Source organism: Chiloscyllium punctatum, chromosome 22, assembly GCF_047496795.1.
Source record: "Chiloscyllium punctatum isolate Juve2018m chromosome 22, sChiPun1.3, whole genome shotgun sequence".
Lineage (NCBI taxonomy): Eukaryota > Metazoa > Chordata > Chondrichthyes > Orectolobiformes > Hemiscylliidae > Chiloscyllium > Chiloscyllium punctatum.
This window is the reverse complement of record NC_092760.1, coordinates 90,065,087-90,084,577: the sequence shown is the minus strand read 5'-3', so window position 1 is coordinate 90,084,577 and position 19,491 is coordinate 90,065,087.

Below are 19,491 nucleotides of genomic sequence, written 5' to 3'. Positions count from 1 at the left end.
GCCTTTTTGGCATCTGGTCCAAAAGGCAGCACTTCTGGCAATGCAACATTCCTTCAATGGCATGCCTTCCAAGATGAAGTGCTCACCTTTTGGAATATTGTTTAAACTCATAAATGCTGGATTGGGAAACATCAAAGGCACTAATCTCACCACAGCTGGAATATTGTGAACAGTTTTGGGCCCCTTATCTAAGAAAAGATAGACTGGCATTGGAGACAGTCCAGAGAAGGTTCACTCACCTGATGCCAGGGTATGGAGGCACTGTCTTATGAGGAGAGGTTGCATTCATTGGGCTTGTATTCATTAGAAAACAAAAGAATGAGGAAACGTTATTGAAAAGTACAAGATTCTTGGGGGACTTGATGGGGTTGATATTGTTTCCCCTTGTGAGAGAATCTAGGCACAGAGAGTATAATTTCAGCATAAGGAGTCACCCCATTAAGACAGAGGTTAGGAAGAATTTCTTCTCAGAGAGAGTGAATCTGTGGAATTCTTTACTGCAGAGGAATTATTGAGGAGGGGTCATTAAGTACATCCAAGGTTGAAATGAGCAGGTTTTCACCAGTCAAGGAATGAGACACTATGGGGAAAGGCCGAAAGAGAGGATTTTACAATCAGCCATAATCTCACTGAATGGTGGCACAGACTTGATGGGCTGAATGGCCTACTTCTGCTCCTATGCCTTATGGTCCTAAATTAAATATTGATAGTGAAATTAGGAAGCACTTTCCCCAAGGTCTAATAGAAGCTTCGCACATTTTTCTGCAATTGATACAAGATCAGCTTTAAATCTAAGTGTGAAATATTTTCAATAGTCAAAAATATTAAGGAATGTGGGGCCAGAGTATATAGAGTTGGGGTATAGATCAGCCTTGATCTCACTGAGTGGGGAAGCAGAAGATTTAAATGGACTACTCCTACTTCTATTAATGAGATCTCACAAGAGGCCTATGTCCAAGGGGAAGAGCAACTCTATTTGGCCACATTGGTAAGAGAGGAAGACTTTCACATCCATCCCTCACCTCTATCCAAGGCCCTAAAAGGTTTACTTGCACATCCACTAATATCATTTACTGTATCCGTTGCTCCCAATGCAGTCTTCTCTACATTGGTGAGACTGGGTGCCTCCTAGCAGAGCGCTTTAGGGAACATCTCCGAGACACCCACACCAATCAACCACACTGCCCTGTGGCCCCAACATTTCAACTCCCCCTCCCACTCTGCCGAGGACATGAAGGTCCTGAGCCTCCTTCACTGCCGCTCCCTCACCACCAGATGCCTGGAGGAAGAACGCTTCATCTTCCGCCTTGGAACACTTCAACCCCAGGGCATCAATGTGGACTTCACCAGTTTCCTCATTCCCCCTTCCCCCACCTCACCCTTGTTCCAAACTTCCAGCTCAGCACTGTCCCCATGACTTGTCCGGACTTGTCCTACCTGCCTATCTCCTTTTCCACCTATCCACTCCACCCTCTCCTCCCTGATCTATCACCTTCATCCCCTCCCCCACTCACCCATTGTACTCTACGCTACTTTCTCCCCACCCCCACCCTCCTCTAGCTTATCTCTCCACGCTTCAGGCTCACTGCCTTTATTCCTGATGAAGGGCTTTTGCCCGAAACGTTGATTTCGAAGCTCCTTGGATGCTGCCTGAACTGCTGTGCTCTTCCAGCACCACTAATACAAAACTGGTTTCCAGCATCTGCAGTCATTGTTTTTACCTTTTTCAGAGTAAGTTGACTTTAGCTGGAATAGCAAAGGAAGTGCTTCAATTAGCTCAGTGCACTTGAGTGAGCAGGACAGAAGAAACCTGGATTATCGTCCACCATTATTGCTGGGTAGAAATGCGTATATAGGTGAGCAGCTTGTACTTCGAAAGAAACAGGTTGGACTATAACCTGGTGTTGTGTGTTTTTTAACTATATGGGTGAGGACAGGATTAGCTCCAAATCCACCAGCAGTTGATTGAACTTACTGTCAAGGGTTTGAATGTAATTATTGGCTATTTCACCAAGCTGTAGACGAACAACTTATCCCAACATGGAGTCAATGCCTTTACAGGGCAACATTGGCGTGGTTGGAGGGTGTGAGTTGAAAAGGGTAAATGTGGGAAAATTGTCTGAAAAAGAAACACGGAGAAGGCAAAGTTGATGCAAGTGATTTATGTGTTAGTGATTAACAAGATGGAAACTGAGATGTTTGTTTAGTGGAGCCTTAACCAAGGTGCATAATTGTAAACTGGAAACCACGAGATGGGCTTAAATTCAATTCCTTCATGTTTAGAGATACACATTTTTTTAAATGACCTGAGGAGTAAGTGTGGTGAATGAATGCAAGATCTGTGAAAATTCTAAAGAAGGAAATGGTAAATTTCCTGATTAGGGAGTGATTGAAAGGATTCGGGAGTGCAGCTGAGGAAGGATGGAGACGACACTGTCTGAAGCAAAGATCCAAAAATTAGATTTCAGTCCGGGTGAACTTGATTGGCACAGTGGCATTTGTCATTCTTCAATCTTTTTTCTATTAAAGAGTTTAACATTTCAGAATGTATAGCGAATAGAAAGCTGCAAGTTTGGCAAATTCATTCACTGAATGACCGCTCACCTCTCTCCATAAGGGACACAGTCATCATTTGTGTAAAAAAAGTCTCAAAGTGCACATTATGCAAAGAACTGCTCTTTTTCCAGTTTGTTTTCATTTGAATACATCACTGTATTGCATGTGAAAGTAGTTAAACATCAAATTCACGGCGCCATTTTTGTTGAAAATATGGGCTGTTTCTTCAGTAAACCATGAAACTAATAAGAGTTTGTAGCTGTGTTCGACTGAGTAAATATGTTTTCCACTTTATGCATTGGAAAAAGGCCATTGATCATTTCAGTTCCATCCAGATCATCAATATGGTAGTGTTAAAATAAAGTGCCTAAAATACTGCAGAACAAATTGTTTCATTAACCTTGAAGATGGTGCAGAGGAGATTAACTCAATAACTACATGAACTTAATTATGTGGAGTCTGGGGAGACTGGATTGCTCTCCTTAAAGCAAGCCGAAGGGAAGACCTAAGCGAAGTTCAAGATTGTCAAACATTTTGTTGGAATAGACTGTGATAAACTGTTTTTGCCAACAGAACAGTTTATGTCTCAGATTATTTTGGATTAGTGAATTAACTAGAGATTGTTTTATTCACTTGTGGATTATGGATGTTGCTGGTTGCACCAGCATTTATTGTTTATCCCTAGATGCCCATTGAGAAGTTCTGTTGACCTGTCTTCTTGAATCATTGAAGTACATGTGCTGCTGGTAGACCCGACAGGGATCCATTGGGGAGGGAATTCCAAGATTCCAATGATAATGAAGGAACACCAATATATTTGCAAGTTGGGATGGTGAGTGGCTTGGAGGGAGCTTGCTCGGAATTGTGTTCCCATGTATCTGCTGCTCTTGTCCTTCGAGATACAAGTGGTTATGACTTTGGAAAGTGTTGAATGAGGTACCTTGGTGAATTTCTGCTGATATCGTGGAGATGGTACATACTGCTGCTACTAAGAGTCAGTAATGGAGGAAGGCAATTTTTTTGTGGGTTGTGGTGCCAATCAAGTGGCCTGCTTTGTCCTGGATGGTTTCAAGCTTCTTGAGTGTGATTGGAGCTGCACTGATCCAGACAAGTGGGGATTAATCCATCACACACCTGACTGGAGCCTTGTAGATGGTGTAGATAGCTTGAGGAGGTGAGTGTTCCTTATTTCTGACCTACTCTTGTATTTACCTAGCAGGTCCAGTACAGATTCTGGTCACTGTTAACCCCAAGATGTTTATAGTGGGGTTTCAGTGATAGAAAAGCCAATGAGCAGTGAAGTGTCAGCCCAAACCTGGATATTGTCCAAGTCTAGCTGCATTTCAACATGGGTTGCCTCAGCATTGAGGAGGCATGAATGGTTCTGAAGAACTAGAGTGAATCAGGGAATGTATTGGTTTGGAGTGTATCACCTGATAGAACAGTGGAAATAATAACAAAAGGAAAATGAATACACAGCAGCGCCTCGACTTACGAACTTAATCCGTTCCGGGACCCGGATTGCGAACCGAAAAGTTTGCGAATTGAATCAATTTTCCCACTGTTCGGATAGCGTTCACAGGGCACGCGCCAAAGACTAACTGCTCGTACCTTGAATTTTGTACGTATGTTGAAGCAAAATTTCATGTACAATGCTGTTCGTAAATCGATTTGTTCGTGAACGGGGTCGTTCGTATGTCGAGACGCTACTGTATATACTTGAAAAGTACAAAATATGCAGTTTGATGGGAAAAGATTAGGGGAGAGACACTCATTGTAGACTATAGGGGCTCAATAACCCAAATGATAGTCCTAGGATTCTGGTTCGATATGAAGAGGAAACAACAGTCGAGCCCAGCTTAATGTTGTCATCACTGAGGTTTTGTATTTCCTATATGAAAGTTTGTAAAGTTCACAAGTGGGTGTACCTTTCAGTTAGGAAGCATAGCCTTCCATTACAATTAGTACCATTGCATTCTGTGGCATATTGCCTCCTTTTGTTTGAATTGTTTTCAATTAATCAGTGTCCTATTTAAAGGGTGTTCATTAAAAGAATCAATATTTATAAATAAATCTTAACACAAGGCAAGAAAGGATCCTAATGCACAAACAATGCCTCAAGATGTTTCCAATGGAGCAATGAATAAGCACTACAGACTATGTTCAGATTCCTTTGATTCATATGAAAACAGAATTTTTTTTCTTAGGATTAACCAGGCAAATTACTCCACCAACTCAGAATGTCTCTGCACTGTCACTCTCAGATTTGAGGAAGAATTTGCTGTTTGTCAATCATTTCTCTGTCCAGGCTGGATGAGGATCTTGTGTTGAGTCAAATTAATGTACACTCTTCACTCCTGGCTTTGCCCTTCCATTAATTCCTTTAAATTTTAGTTAAAAATCACACAACACCAGGTTATAGTCCAACAGATCTACTTGGAAAAGCTGGCTTTCAGAACGCTGCTCCTTCATCAGGTGGCTGGGGAGAATAACATTGTAAGACACAGAATCTATAACAAAAGTTTACAGTGTGATGTAACTGAAATTAAATATTGAAAAAGACCTGGATTGTTTGTCTCTCATCTTTTACAATGACCATGTTGATTTTAGTTCTTTCATATATAAATCGCAAAACTTTTTTTAAAAGTTACATTCTCAAGCGAACTTTAGCAGTTGGTGTCATGTCAGCCCAGATAACGTATTTATGATAAGTTTCAGCTCTGCAGCTACACACCTTCCACAATCCAACCTTCTAGAAACTGCTCAGTGGGTCATGGGAATAATGTTGTGGATCGTTAGTTGGCTTTGTTTATTAGTTGGAGCTATGATGGTCATCAAATTTTAGACTTTCATTTTTGATTTGTAAAAGCATTCCTCGCAACAGCTTTCACCTTTGTTCATCTTAAGCCTGTTCAAGGATTTCACCTGAAGTGACACAATATGAAAGCCCTCAGCCTCCTTCTTAATCATGATTCTCCACTTCCAAAAACCAACAAAACAGAAATAATTCCCTATTCCAATATTTTTGGCTGAAGTAGTTTAGAATTTGGCAATTTTGGAAAACCATGTGTGTGAGCAACTTCTCAGGTCTCTCCAGAAAGTACCCAGCTAACATTTGTGAACAAATATAGTCACAGATCAGTACTTGCCAAATATTTCCCTCTGTGACTCCATATCAAGGTTTGAATATAATTCGATTTGACTTATTTGATTTAAGCTTTATTGTCAATTGGAATCCTCAGTGAGAACTGAGAGTGGAGTCAGAGGACAGTGCCAGTGATGCTAAAAGAGTGAAAGCACAACTCTCATTCAAAGCTCTTGGCACACTAGCTGCCTCTGAGTTTGGGGCTCCAACATTTCAGTTCACAACCTCACTTGGGGTCCCAAACCCCACTTTGGAAAGCTCTGTTTTTGATTTGATTTATTATTGTTACCTGTATCGATATACAGTGAAAAGTATTGTTTTGTGTGTTATTCAGACAAATCATACCTTACATAAGTATATTAGGTTAATAGAACAGAATGCAGAAGATACTGTTACAACTACACAGAAGAAAGATCAACTCTAATATGTGAGAGGTCTGTTCATCAGTCTGATAACAGCAAGGAAGAAGCTGTTCTTGAATCTGTTGGTCCCTGTTTTCAAACTTTTGTATCATCTGCCCTATGGAACTGTGTGGAAGAGAGTATATCCGGGGTGGGAGGGGTCTTTGATAAAGTTGGCTGCTTTCCTGAGGCAACAGGAAGTAGAGACAGAGTCAATGGATGTAAGGCTGGTTTTTGTGATGGATTGGGCTGCATTCGCTACTCTATGTAATTTCTTGTGGTCTTGAGCAGGGCAGTTACCATGTGATGCATCTATAAAAAATTGGTAAGAGTCACTGTGGACATGCTGAACTTCCTTAACCTGAAGAAGAACTGGCATTGGTGTGTTTTCTTGACTGTAGCATTGATGTGGATGGACCAATTCCTGACATTCTGTTTTATTGTTATGCTATTTATGTTTAGTTCCCCTTCCTTGAGTCCAGAAGAGCCTAATAAATGGGAGCTGGAGTTGGCTATTCAGCCCCTCAGACCTGCTCTGCCATTCAATAGGATCATAGCTAATCTGACATTCCTTAGATCCACTTTCCCTGTAACCCTTGATTCCTGGACTAATCAAGAATCTATTGATTTCAGCCTTAAACATACATAATGACTCTGCCCCCACGGCTCTCTGTGGCAAAGAGTTCCAAAGACTCTTGATCTTCTGAGGGAAGAAATTTCTCCTCAACTCAGTATTAGATTAGAGTCCCTTAATTCTGAGACTCATGTGAGAGTGTAGGTTCCTCTGGTCCTACACTCATACATGAGGAAAAACATCCTCTCAACATTTATCTTGTTAAGCCTCTGAATAATGTAGGATTTTAAAATGAGATCACTTCTTCTGAACTCCAGTGATTGGAGTCTCAACCTGTTTAAACTTTGCTTATAAGACAATCCCTCCATACTGGGATCATTCTAGTGAATCTTGCTGGCATGCTGACCATTCCTTAGCCAAGCTGGTGACCTGGGTTCATGTCGTTGCAACAGCAGGTCTTGCACTAACAGCTGAGAGCTGTGGTGAATTGGCTTGATTTTCTGTTGTTCCATTGTGTCAGCAGCAATCATTGGTGACTGAGCCAATGCATTCATACTTTCATAGATAGAGTAAATGAACTGAGTACTAAAGCTGTGGAAGACATGTTTTTGGTTCGGGATGGTTTTCTACAGCAGCTTTTGAGGAGCAGACAAGAGAACAATTTATCTTAATCTAGTATTCTGTAATCAAAAATGGCTAATTCATAATCTCATTGTGAAAAAAAACATTTAGAGATGAATGACCATAAAATGACAGAATTTTACATTGTGTTTGAGAGTGAGGTAGCACAAGTAGGCCATTCAGCCCATTGAGTCTGCTGCACCATTCAATGCAAAAACTCATAAAGGTCAGTGAACCATGACTGACAAAACAAGTTAAGGATTGTATAAAATTAAACGAAAAGGCTCATAACCCAGCCAGAATTCCGGTCTATCTCCTATTGGAATGATGTTGTGAAACTTGAAAGGGTTCAGGAAAGATTTACAAGGATGTTGCCAGGTTTGGAGGGTTTGAGCTATAGGGAGAGGCTGAATAGGTAAGGGCTGTTTTCCCTGGTGTGTCGGAGGCTGAGGGTGACCTTATAGAAGTTTATAAAATCATTAGGAGCATGGATAGGATAAATAGACAAAGTATTTTCCTGAGGTCGGGGAGTCCAGAACTAGAGGGCATAGGTTTAGAGTGAGAGGGGAAAGATTTAAAAGGGACCAAAGGGGCAACTTTTTCATGCAGACAGTGGTGTGTGTGTGGAACGTACTGCCAAATGCTAGCACATGAGACTAGATTTATTTCGGATATCTGGTTGGCGTGGAACAGTTTACCTGAGGGTCTGTTTCCATTCTGTACATCTCTATGACTATATGGTTAAATGAACTAAATCTGAGGATTTGGAAGCTTTTAGAATACACCAAAAGAGGATCAAAAAACTGAAGAAAACGAAAACCAGAATATGAATGCAATCTCACAAAAACCCATAAAATGGTTTGTAGCAGCTTTATTTGACAAAGAAGGGCTTATACCTGAAACGTCAATTCTCCTGCTCCTCGGATGCTGCCTGTCCTGCTGTGTTTTTCCAGCACCACACTTCTCAACTCTGGTCTCCAGCATCTGCAATCCTCACTTTCTCAAAGAGGAATGTGGGTCAGGAATTCTTTTTGCTTGAAGTCCAGTGTAAGGAAGAGGTAAGAATGTGAGTTGGTTATTTCAGTCACCACAACCTGCATTCATGTTACACTTTTCACTTGGTAAAATATGCCAAGACATTTTGTAGATAATGCCAATTCACATGAAGAGATATTTAAATTAGTGACTTAAGATTAATCAGTTTCCAAGAAATATGTTAAAGGAAGAGAGTAAGGCAGAGAGTCATGAAGGAAATTTCAGAATTTCCGAATCTGATTGTAGAGTAAAGAAAACTGGGAAAATGCTGTAGGTCAGAATTGTGAGAGCACAGTGATCTGAGGGCTGTAGATCTGAAGGAAGTGACAGAGGTAGGAGAAAAGATTGTAGAAAAAGGAAGAATTTTTCTTAAACTGAGACAGTAGGAAATGACTATACAATGAGTACAGGGGTGATGGATGTCTTCTGCTTATTTGTTTCAAGTAAACAAGTCTGTTTCATGCCAGTTCAAAATTATTCTGCTCCAGAACCCAGAAACTTTTAAAATTTGAAATGTTAACACTTTCTCTCTTTACAGATGCTGCAGATGAGTTTCTTCAGTATTCTAGGTGTGTTTTTCAGATGTCCAGCATCCATAGCACATTGCTTTCACCTCTTTCACTGCTGCTGATCAGTCGGATCACTGTGGCAAGTGCAAATTGAGCCATAGATTGTAAAATTCCAAGAATGACCTCAGTCAATACAGAGGGAACTGCTCTCATCCCGAGGGTTACAATTGACAAAACATTGTTCAGCATTCAGCAAACGAGAGTGTGCCAGGTCTTTCACTCTCTACTACTTGGTGATCTTTGAGACACTTGTAAATGTGGAACCTTACATCCATGGTGATCTATGGCCATTCGTTGTCTAAGCTTCAATGGCTTGTAGCACAGCAGAGATTTTCAATGGGCTGGTCCAGCAGCAATTAGAAAGATTCAGACATGACAGACAGAAAAAGTCCATCCACTTCATGATGTCTCCAGCATCACTGGCTCTTCACATAAACATCATTACCTATAGGCAATCTTCTGACTTCACCCCATAACCTTGCATATTATTTCTGTCCAACATCATGCGATAGTCTCATGAGTGAGTCAATTGAACCTGCATCCACCACACTTCCAGGCAGTGCATTTCAGACCCTAATGAGTGAAAATGGACTTTCTCACCTTGCATTTGTTTTTTTAGCAAATCACTTTAAATCTGCGCCATCTTGTTGTTGATCCTTATACAAGTAGGTACAGTTTCTCCCTGTCTATTCTATGCAGCCCCTTCACTTGTTTGGAAACTTCAATCAGATCTCCTCTGAACCTTCTCTTCAAGGGAAACAGTCCCAAACTCCTAAATCTGTCCTCATAGCCAATGTTTCTCATTCCTGGAACCATTATTATATATGGCTTCTGCATTCTTTCAGTGCGTTCAAATCCTTCCTATACAGTGACAACCAGAGCTGTATACAATAGTCCAGCTGAGGTCTAACAAGTGTCTTGTACAAGTTCAACATCATCTCTTTGGTCTTGCCCTTAATGCTCCTACTAATAAAGTCGAAAACACTGTTAATTGTTCTACCACTTCAATAATCTGAACACATAATCACCCAGTTCCCTCTGCTTCTGCACCTCCTTTAGAATTGTACCCCCTTTCAACATCTTTTAATGTTTTTTAGACCAAAGTGCATCACCTCACACTCCTCTTCTTGTCAATATCCTTTTGGAGTTCCACATTGTCCATCAAATCCTTATAATTTGAATATGAGACATATGGCATTAAACAGATTCTCATTCACTTGTAAGATTGCTTTGCGTTAGACAATATGAAGCATCACTTTGAGAAATTACAAAAAAGTAATGACTGCTGAGAGCTCTACAGTCCTTCCCTCTATCATCCTGTCTTCATGACAGTTTCAAATAAAGGTAAATAGCTCAAAGGATATCTTAAACAAAATAACAAAGTCAAAAAATACAGTGAACTGATCTGGTTTTTGAGTTTCGTCACACATTGAGCAATAATGCGCATGCTATCAGCACATTATTGCACACTCCTTCAGGGGCAGGGATACATGTATGCTCTAGATGCAAACATTTGCTAGCAGAACTGAATAATTAGTCTGACATTTACAAATCTAATTCATATGGAAGCATTAGAATTTTTATAGCTCAGCAGGTAAAGCAAAAAAAACACACTTTGGAACAAGAAATGAAAAGATTTATTTTGCCCTATGCACTTAGTTGATAATGAGTCAGTCAACCCTTAGGTTTCCATAGACCCTGTTGGTGCCATGGATAAGATATTGTATCATGTCAATTGGGAATATGATTGATGAGTAAACAGCAACCAGTGACCTGATTATCTTTAAAATCTAATTTAAATTCACATTGTATGAACATCCAGATCACTCACAGCTCCAATGATGGTAGATTTTTGGATCTATGGTTAATATTGAATTTGGAATTCTGTAGTCAATATAATTAAGCTGGATATAGTTTAGTGTCTATGAAATACTTACACCTCAGTTTCTACCACATGTGTCCCAGGGAATAATCAACCAGGACATCTATTCAGAAGGGTCTGGGGGAAAAAATAGCTCGCTTTCTTGGACACCAGTGAATCCAATAATATAACAGGGGAGGCAGGAGTTGGTACTGGCCAATTCAGACCTGTGCTGTGCAATGGAGTCAGCCTAATTGAAATCAATGTATGATCAACTTTAGTGAAGTAAATGTTGACAGAGAATATGGGTGTACTGTAAATTGAAACAGCTTTAGTATGAAAGTCATTCCTTATGTAGTTATGTGTTATTATTCCCATCTTTCTGTGGACTGACTGAATGGGCTAAGCACTGGATTTCAATCATAGGAAGTACTGGAAAAACTCAGCAGTTTGACAGTAAAATATAAAATCAGAATCTCTGGCATTTCTGTGGAGAGAGAAGCAAAGTTAACCTTTTGTGTTCAGTATGACCTTCGGTTCCCGAGAGGAATCCTACTACACTTGAAACATTAACTCCGTTTCTCGCTCCATGGATGCAGCCAGAGCTACCGAGTTTCTGTTTTCATTTCAGGTCTTCAGCATCTCAATATGTTGCCTTTATTATGCTGGATTTCAACAAACACATTTAAATAATACCGTAATGCTGTAAAGTGCAGGACTGTTATCATACAATATTGCCTATTTAACCATATAAGGGACATGGGAAGGGTGAGATGTTAAGGAATATCTTAAAGCAGAAGAGAAGGCAGAAAATTGGAAGTTTTTTTGTCGGAAGGGGAGTGGATGTTTCCAGAGTCCACAATCCAGGTAGCTGAAGGTGTGGGTGGTACCCAGTCTTAGAACTAAAATCAGTGTGAGCAACAAACTATGTTTAGAGGAGTACAGATATCACAGAAGGTTGAGGGTCTGGGGTAGATTACAGAGGTAGGAAATAGGGAGGCAATGGAGAAATTTTAAATTGACTGAGAAGTTTGAAATCATTCTATACAGTACCTAACTTATTGGTTTGATTATTTGTGAAATTGTATTCTGCTTTGTCACTGTAACATTCCAATCACAACTTGTGAAAAAAAGTGTCTCAAGTAGACTGGAATGTTCCTGACTCCGCAACTATCTAAGGGTTAACATCTTGAGAAAATAAAGAGCCAGATAAGTGTTTAGTTGAGAATGTGGTTGAAGATTAAAAGAGATCAAGCATGGCCTGAGATAATTAGATAGTCCACAGGAGACTGGGATTTCTGTGTGCCTGTAGTTGATGGAAGGTGTCCCTTATGCAGGCCAGGCAGCCTTGAGTACCCTAGGGGGTAAGGGTTGATAATGATCCTGTTTGAATATTCTTGGAGACTGGTCAGCCTTTACAAGAACATTCTTTCAGAATTGATGGGGGTATAATAGTGGGTAAATTGCTCTGTGGAGGGAATACATTAGATCACATAAATGCCTGCTTCCCTTTCAAATTTGCTTCACTCCTGTTTTTGAATGTTGCGTGCATGTCTCAACCTCAATCTCTGGACCCATTCCCTGATCATCCTCTCACTGCTGTTTGTGGGAGCTAGCTGTGTGAAAAATTGGCTTCCACATTTTTACATTGCAATGGTGAGTGCACTACAAAAGCACTTCATTCACTATAAAGCACTTTGTGATACCCCCAAGGACCTGAAAGTTGCTGTATAAATGCAAAAGTTCTTCAATTTCATTTCTCTTTCATGTCCCATTCCCCTACAGTGCAGTGCTGAAGGAATGCTGCAATGTCAGAGACGATGTCGTCCATGACACATGACCCAAACCCTTTCCCTCTGTGACCCCATTCCAAGGTTTAAAAATTGTTGCCACCCCTAGGTGACACCTGAGACTTGGTGCACAACTTTACAGGCTCCGAGAATTCAATCAGAGTTCCACAATAGCCATTGATACTTGAGAGCTTGTGACGCCAAGGTTTCAGCTCGTGACCCCTCTCAGGTCACGACCCCCAGTTTGGGAATAAACCGAGGGCTTGCCAACTCTCTCAGGTGAGTGTAAAAGATGCCATGTCACAATTTTAAGAAAGACAGGGGGAGTTATCCCTGATCTGCAGGCTGATACTTATTCCTCAACCAGCATCACACAGGAAATAAATTGTCTGATCATTATCTTCTTGCTGCTGTTTGCAAACTGGTTGTCAAATTTATAACATGACAATGACAGCACTTTACAAAGTACTCTGTTGGCTGTAAAGCACTTTAAGATGGCTTGTGGTTGTCATAGGTGTTATATCAATGCAAGTCGTTCTTTTGCCACAGGTGAACCTCATCAGTGTTGTAAATAATTGTCCTGAGGAACACATCGATCAAAACTTGATCCAGCACTGACCATCAGATCACAATCAGAAAATGGGAATTAGGAATCTTCGCCTTCCTGGTCTGGAGTTCAGGGGTCAACTTGTGATGACCATACCGGCACTTCAGCCGAGATCGGATATCTGGTCTGAGCTTTCTCAGCTGTTTATTCTAAAGGCATGTTATAGAACCAAACATTTACTGTCCTTTATCAAACATACACAAATATAGAAGGCAAAGATACAATGTGACATTGGCACTTAGAGAACAAACTGTTATTTAGATTGTGAGGAAACTGACCTTAATAAAACTGAATGAGAGAAAGTTGCATCTATCCCTTTAAGTATTTAAATGAAGCAATATTAAAGTAAATCACGTGTGTATTAATTTTTGTTGACATGTTCTTTTAAGGAGTTTTACAGTATTACACAAAATCTACATTGTTAGAAGTGTTGAAATGTTCGTTTAAGGAGTTTTACAATATTTCACAAAATCTTGGAGGGATATGGGCCAGGTATTGGCAGGTGTGACTAGATTGGGTTGGGATATCTGGTGGCATGGACGGGTTAGACCGAAGGGTCTGTTTCCGTGCTGTACATCTCTGTGACTTCACGACTCTACATCATTAGAATTATGCACTGCCCGATGAGTTTTATATTTTACCATCTTAGCATTGCTGCAAGGAACCTAAAAGTTGGGAGAAATAATCTTGATTATAAATTGCTTGACAGGTTATTCATTCATTCATTCATTTTGTTGCCTTTCCCTAACACGACCTGTAAATGGCTCAGTACATTCATCCAGTGGGTTGCTCAGATCTATTGGTTAGGAAAGTCCAGATAAACTATACTGGATTAGCTGATGCCAGCAATTTACCTGCTCCTGCATCCTTGATCCAGTCTGTGGAATAGGAATCACTCCAGCAAAGGATGGAGCAAAATGGACTGACCGTGCTCTGCAAACTGACCATGTAGCAGGGACTGTTAGCATTCCAGTATCCTCAGTCAAATTATGAGGTGTCTATCCGCATAAATGTGGAACAACATTTGTTTCCAGGATATTGTGTCAATAAGCTTCCTTCTCAAAGACAGTCTCACAAATTGGAAAAACTGCCATTGTCTCACTGGATTAGAGGTTGTTGTCTCATTAGAGAGATGACTGGTGGTGAGTTTAACCAGAGGGTCCTCACACCTCAGGCCAGGAGAGAAGTGGGGAAGGAGAGGCTGTTATGGGGACCTCAGCCAGTGTGGGATTTGAACACACAAGACTGGCATTACTCTGCATTGCAAATCAGCCATCCAACCAACCAATCTCCACTGCAATTGAACAAGCTGCCACAGAAAGTAATCACAGGGCAGTCACTTGACATCGCTAAGACCCATCTTTAGATTTTTACAATTCAAAGTTTCATGTTTTGGACTCAAATTTCAACAACTCCTGCCTGCTTTAGCAAGCATAACCCATTAAAATGTGGGTGGAATGTGGAGATTAGTCTGTGATGCTGGTGTTAATAAAATAGAAGCAGAAATGTCAGCAGAAAATGCACTATTGCCTTCCAAATCCTGGCAAATTGACAATGGTTCCTGTCTCTGATTGCTGTCCTGTATACATGTGGAGGTGGAGTGAGGCAGACTAAGCCACACCTTTGATGTTCTGGTAACAGTTTATGTTCACTTTTCAGGATAGCCCATGAATTCTAGCAGCTTGTGTTGAGACATTGGGGGAGCCAGTTGCAGTGGAAGCAAATACTAATCGGGGATCATGGCCTTCAGGCTGCAAAAGAAAACTCACGTTGAATGAACAAGTTGGAAAAAAAAGGAAAAGTTGTTTTCTTTGATGGAAAAAGCAGAAATGGAAGATTATTTGTTCATTTACATTCAGAACTGTCAATCAATTCTGTGCATGTGTATAAATTATGCAGACTGATATTAGCCGAGAGCTCAAAAACACAACTTCTTTCGGAGTGTGTAAAGAAAGATAAACCCTTTACATTGCAGGATATAGTCATTCACATATGTGAGAATATTTACATCATTTTAATTCAATACTTTTTTCATAAAACACTGTAGGATTAAATAAAGAAACTGGTATCTAGTGCAAGATCAAATCTCTTTCATCACGAGGGACTTTGCTTGGACAGCAACTTACAGAACTTGTTTCATTTCCTCCTTCACTGTGTGATGTTGGCTGATGATTACGAGCTCATGAGCTTACTCTCAAGAAACACAATGCTTGGATTCAGAGCTAGCTTTTGGCTGAAGGCTCCTTATCAAGTGGAATGTGATCTGCTATTCATGGTTTAGCTTTGAGGGGAGGGAGCTGTGATAAATCCAACACCTGTGGACACTGGTCACTCTCTTTGCCTTTACACAGCGTGTAGCATGAATTCATATCAACACATCAACCAGCACTCAGTTGCATCCTTACACAATAATCAACAGACAGGAGTGTGCCCTCCCAGTTGGGGAACACTTCAGCGGTCCAGGACATTTGACCTTGGACCTTCGGGTGACCGTCCTCCAAGGCAAACTTCGGGACAGGCAGCAGTGAAAAGTGACCAAGCAGAGGCTGATAGCTAAGTTCGGTACCCATAGGGAGGGCCTCAACCGAGACCTTGGGTTCATGTGACACTACAGATGACCACTCCCTACACGCACACTCCTACACACACACACTCCTATATACAGACATGCACACACACTCTCACACACTCCTATAGACACACATACTCCCACACTTACACATGCATCCTCTCACAGACTTAGACCCCTTTACACTCACAGACACATATACACACTCTCTCTCACAGACACTCACAACACCCACCCCAGACATACACACACACAAACCCACATGCACACACACACACACACACACACACACATACATTTGTAGGGGAGAATTTGTACTTGCAGAGTTACATTGTACTTTGCTCAAAAACTGCATGGATCCATGTAAGACTCTATTAACTCATTTTTTTGATTAGGATCAGTCTAAACATTATGGCACAAACAACAGCACAGAGGGGGCTAACACCTTCAACATATTATCTGGCTGACACCAATTGTTAAAGTTAACCTGAGAATGTAACTTTTATAAAAGTTTTGTGATTTACATATGAAAGAAGTGAAACTATCATGGTCATTCTAACAGATGAGAGACTCAAGAAACAATCGAGGTATTTTTCAATGTATAATTTCAGTTACATCACACTATAAACTTTTGCTATAAATTCTGTGTCTTACAATTGTGTACTCCACAACCTGATGGCGGAGCAGCGCTCTGAAAGCTAGTGCTTCTAATTAAACCTGTTGGACTATAACCTGGTGTTGTGTGATTTTTAACTGAGTAAAATACCGTCACTTCATTTCATGAAACATCATCCAGCAGGTCTTTTCTCTCTGAATATAACTTGTTTGCTGGATGCAAGAAGAATATAAACTGATTCAGAATTTGTGGGACCAATGGAAACTAAAAGAACGTTGGGTGTGGGGTCAATGAACAATAGCATCAGTGGGATTAATGGATGCTTTATATTAGAAAAGTGAATCAACTTGAGATCAATACTGTTCAGGTCAACTAATATGCAATTTGGAGGCCAATGAACTGGTTATTGAATTTACGAAGTAGGCTCACTGCCTTTATTCCTGATGAAGGGCTTTTGCCCGAAACGTCAATTTCGCTGCTCGTTGGATGCTGCCTGAACTGCTGTGCTCTTCCAGCACCACTAATCCAGTGGTTATTGAATTTGTAATTTTGGAACCTTCTGTGATATCTGTGTTTATCTGACTTTGATCACTTGCACATACCCAATGCTAATTCCACCAATATTTCTGTCTGTGGCTACAGTCATAAAGTCATAGAGTCATAGAGATGTACAGTATGGAAACAGACCTTTCCGTCCAACCCGTCCATGCCGACCAGATATCCCAACCCAATCTAGTCCCACCTGCCAGCACCCGGCCCATATCCCTCCAAACCCTTCTTATTCATACACCCATCCAAATGCCTCTTAAATGCTGCAACTGTACCAGCCTCCACCACTTCCTCTGGCAGCTCATTCCATGCACTTACTATCCTCTGAGTGAAAAAGTTGCCCCTTAGGTCTCTTTTATATCTTTCCCCTCTCACCCTAAACCTATGCCCTCTAGTTTTGGACTCCCCCACCCCAGGGAAAAGACTTTGCCTATTTACCCTATCCATGCCCCTCATAATTTTGTAAACCTCTATAAGGTCACTCCTCAGCCTCCGACGCTCCAGGGAACACAGCCCCAGCCTGTTAAGCCTCTCCCATTAGCTCAAATCCTCCAACCCTGGCAACATCCTTGTAAATCTTTTCTGAACCCTTTCAAGTTTCACAACAGCTTTCCGATAGGAAGGAGACCAGAATTGCACACAATATTCCAACAGTGGCTGAACCAATGTCCAGTACAGCCGCAACATGACCTTTCAACTCCTGTACTCAATACTCTGACCAATTCAAGAAAGCATACCAAACGCCTTCTTCACTATCCTATCTACCTGTGACTCCACTTTCAAGGAGCTATGAAGCTGCATTCTAAGGTCTCTTTATTCAATAACACTCCCTAGGACCTTACCATTAAGTGTATAATTCCTGCTAAGATTTGCTTTCCCAAAATGCAGCACCTCGCATTTGTCTGATTTAAACTCGATCTGCCACTTCTCAGCCCATTGGCCCATCTGGTCATGATCAAGAGTTACCTGAGGTAACTCTTCGCTGTCCACTACACCTCCAATTTTGGTGTCATATGCAAACTTACTAACTGTACCTCTTATGCTCACATCCAAATCATTTATGTAAATGACAAAATGTAGAGGACCCAGCACTGATCCTTGTGGCGCTCCATTGGTCACAGGCCTCCAGTCTGAAAAACAACCCTCCATCACCACCCTCTGTCTTCTGCCTTTGAGCTCCTATCTTGGCTCCTATCCTCTTGAATTCCCTCCTTGTACCTGTCTGCCTCTCTACATCATTTTCCTTTTTAAGGCATACCTTAAAAACTACCTTTTTGACAAAGTGTCAAAACTGCGCTCTGAAGAAGAGTCACTGGACCCGAAACGTTAACTCTGATTCCTCACCACAGATACTGTCAGACTTGCGCCGATTTTTCAGCAACTTCTGTTTTTGTTCTTGATAAAGATCTGACTTGATATCTCCTTATATGGCTGTGTGTCACATGTGCTTTGAAGTGCTCATGAGAAGTATCTTGGGATGCCTCATTATTTTGAAGGTGCGATACAATTGTAAGTTGTTGGTATACAGATGGGTTTGCATAATGGACAGTGCTCACGCAGTGTTACAGATGATACATCTCACAGGTTTCCAGAAGATACCACATGCTTTTGATTATTTTTGACTAACTAGAGGCAGAAGTGATTTGGAGATGTCGGAGTTGGACTGGGGTGGACAAAGTTAAAAATCACACAACACCAGGTTATAGTCCAACAGGTTTATTTGGAAGCACTGACTTTTGGAGTTCTGCTCCTTCATCAAGTGGTTGGACCATAAGCTAGTGTTGTGTGGTTTTAAACTAGAGGCAAAAGAAGTCCTTTTCCAGGCCCCATGGATATAATCTGTCAGCCTGACTGATCCTCACATTGTAATCATGCCTTTCCTGAATGTACATCACCAGTGTCCTTCAGTCTGCCTGAGAAGGGCTGGCAGCCAGAATCTGATAACTCGCATCATGACAGCTGCTAAGGCCAGACAGATTACCAAATCTGTTTGAAATTGTCCTTTTAGCAGTGCAGAACCCAGGCATCGCTGAAGAATGACACATTTCATTGAAGCTTTTTGTTTTGCACTCATCAGGACACTTCACAAGAATATCATTTTAAAGGAGAACAAAGTTAAAAATCGCACAAGATCAAGTTATAGTCCAACAGGTTTGTTTTGAAGTACAAGCTTTCGAAGCACTACTCCTCCGTCAGGTAGCTTGTTCTGATGAGCTACCTGAGGAAGCAGCAGCGCTCTGAAAGCTAGTCTTCCAATTAAACCTGTTGGACTATAACCTGGTATTGTGCGATTTGTAACTTTGTCCACCCCAGTCCAACACCGACATCTCCACATTAAGGGGAACAACATTTTATACTATATGAGATGACGGTGCTGATTGCTTGGAAGTGGACTCTGATTGGTAAAGTTGTTGTGATGGACAATGTTTCATGACTGACAATTATGATGATGACTGACAATTAACAGCCAAACTTGGTTTACATTTAAATCAGATAGGCTAATTTTGATTTGTCAAGGCATTGCCCTAAAGAATGACCTAGAGACTGGATGTTATCTTGCAGAATACACAGAAGTATATTCCTACTAGAAAGAAAGAT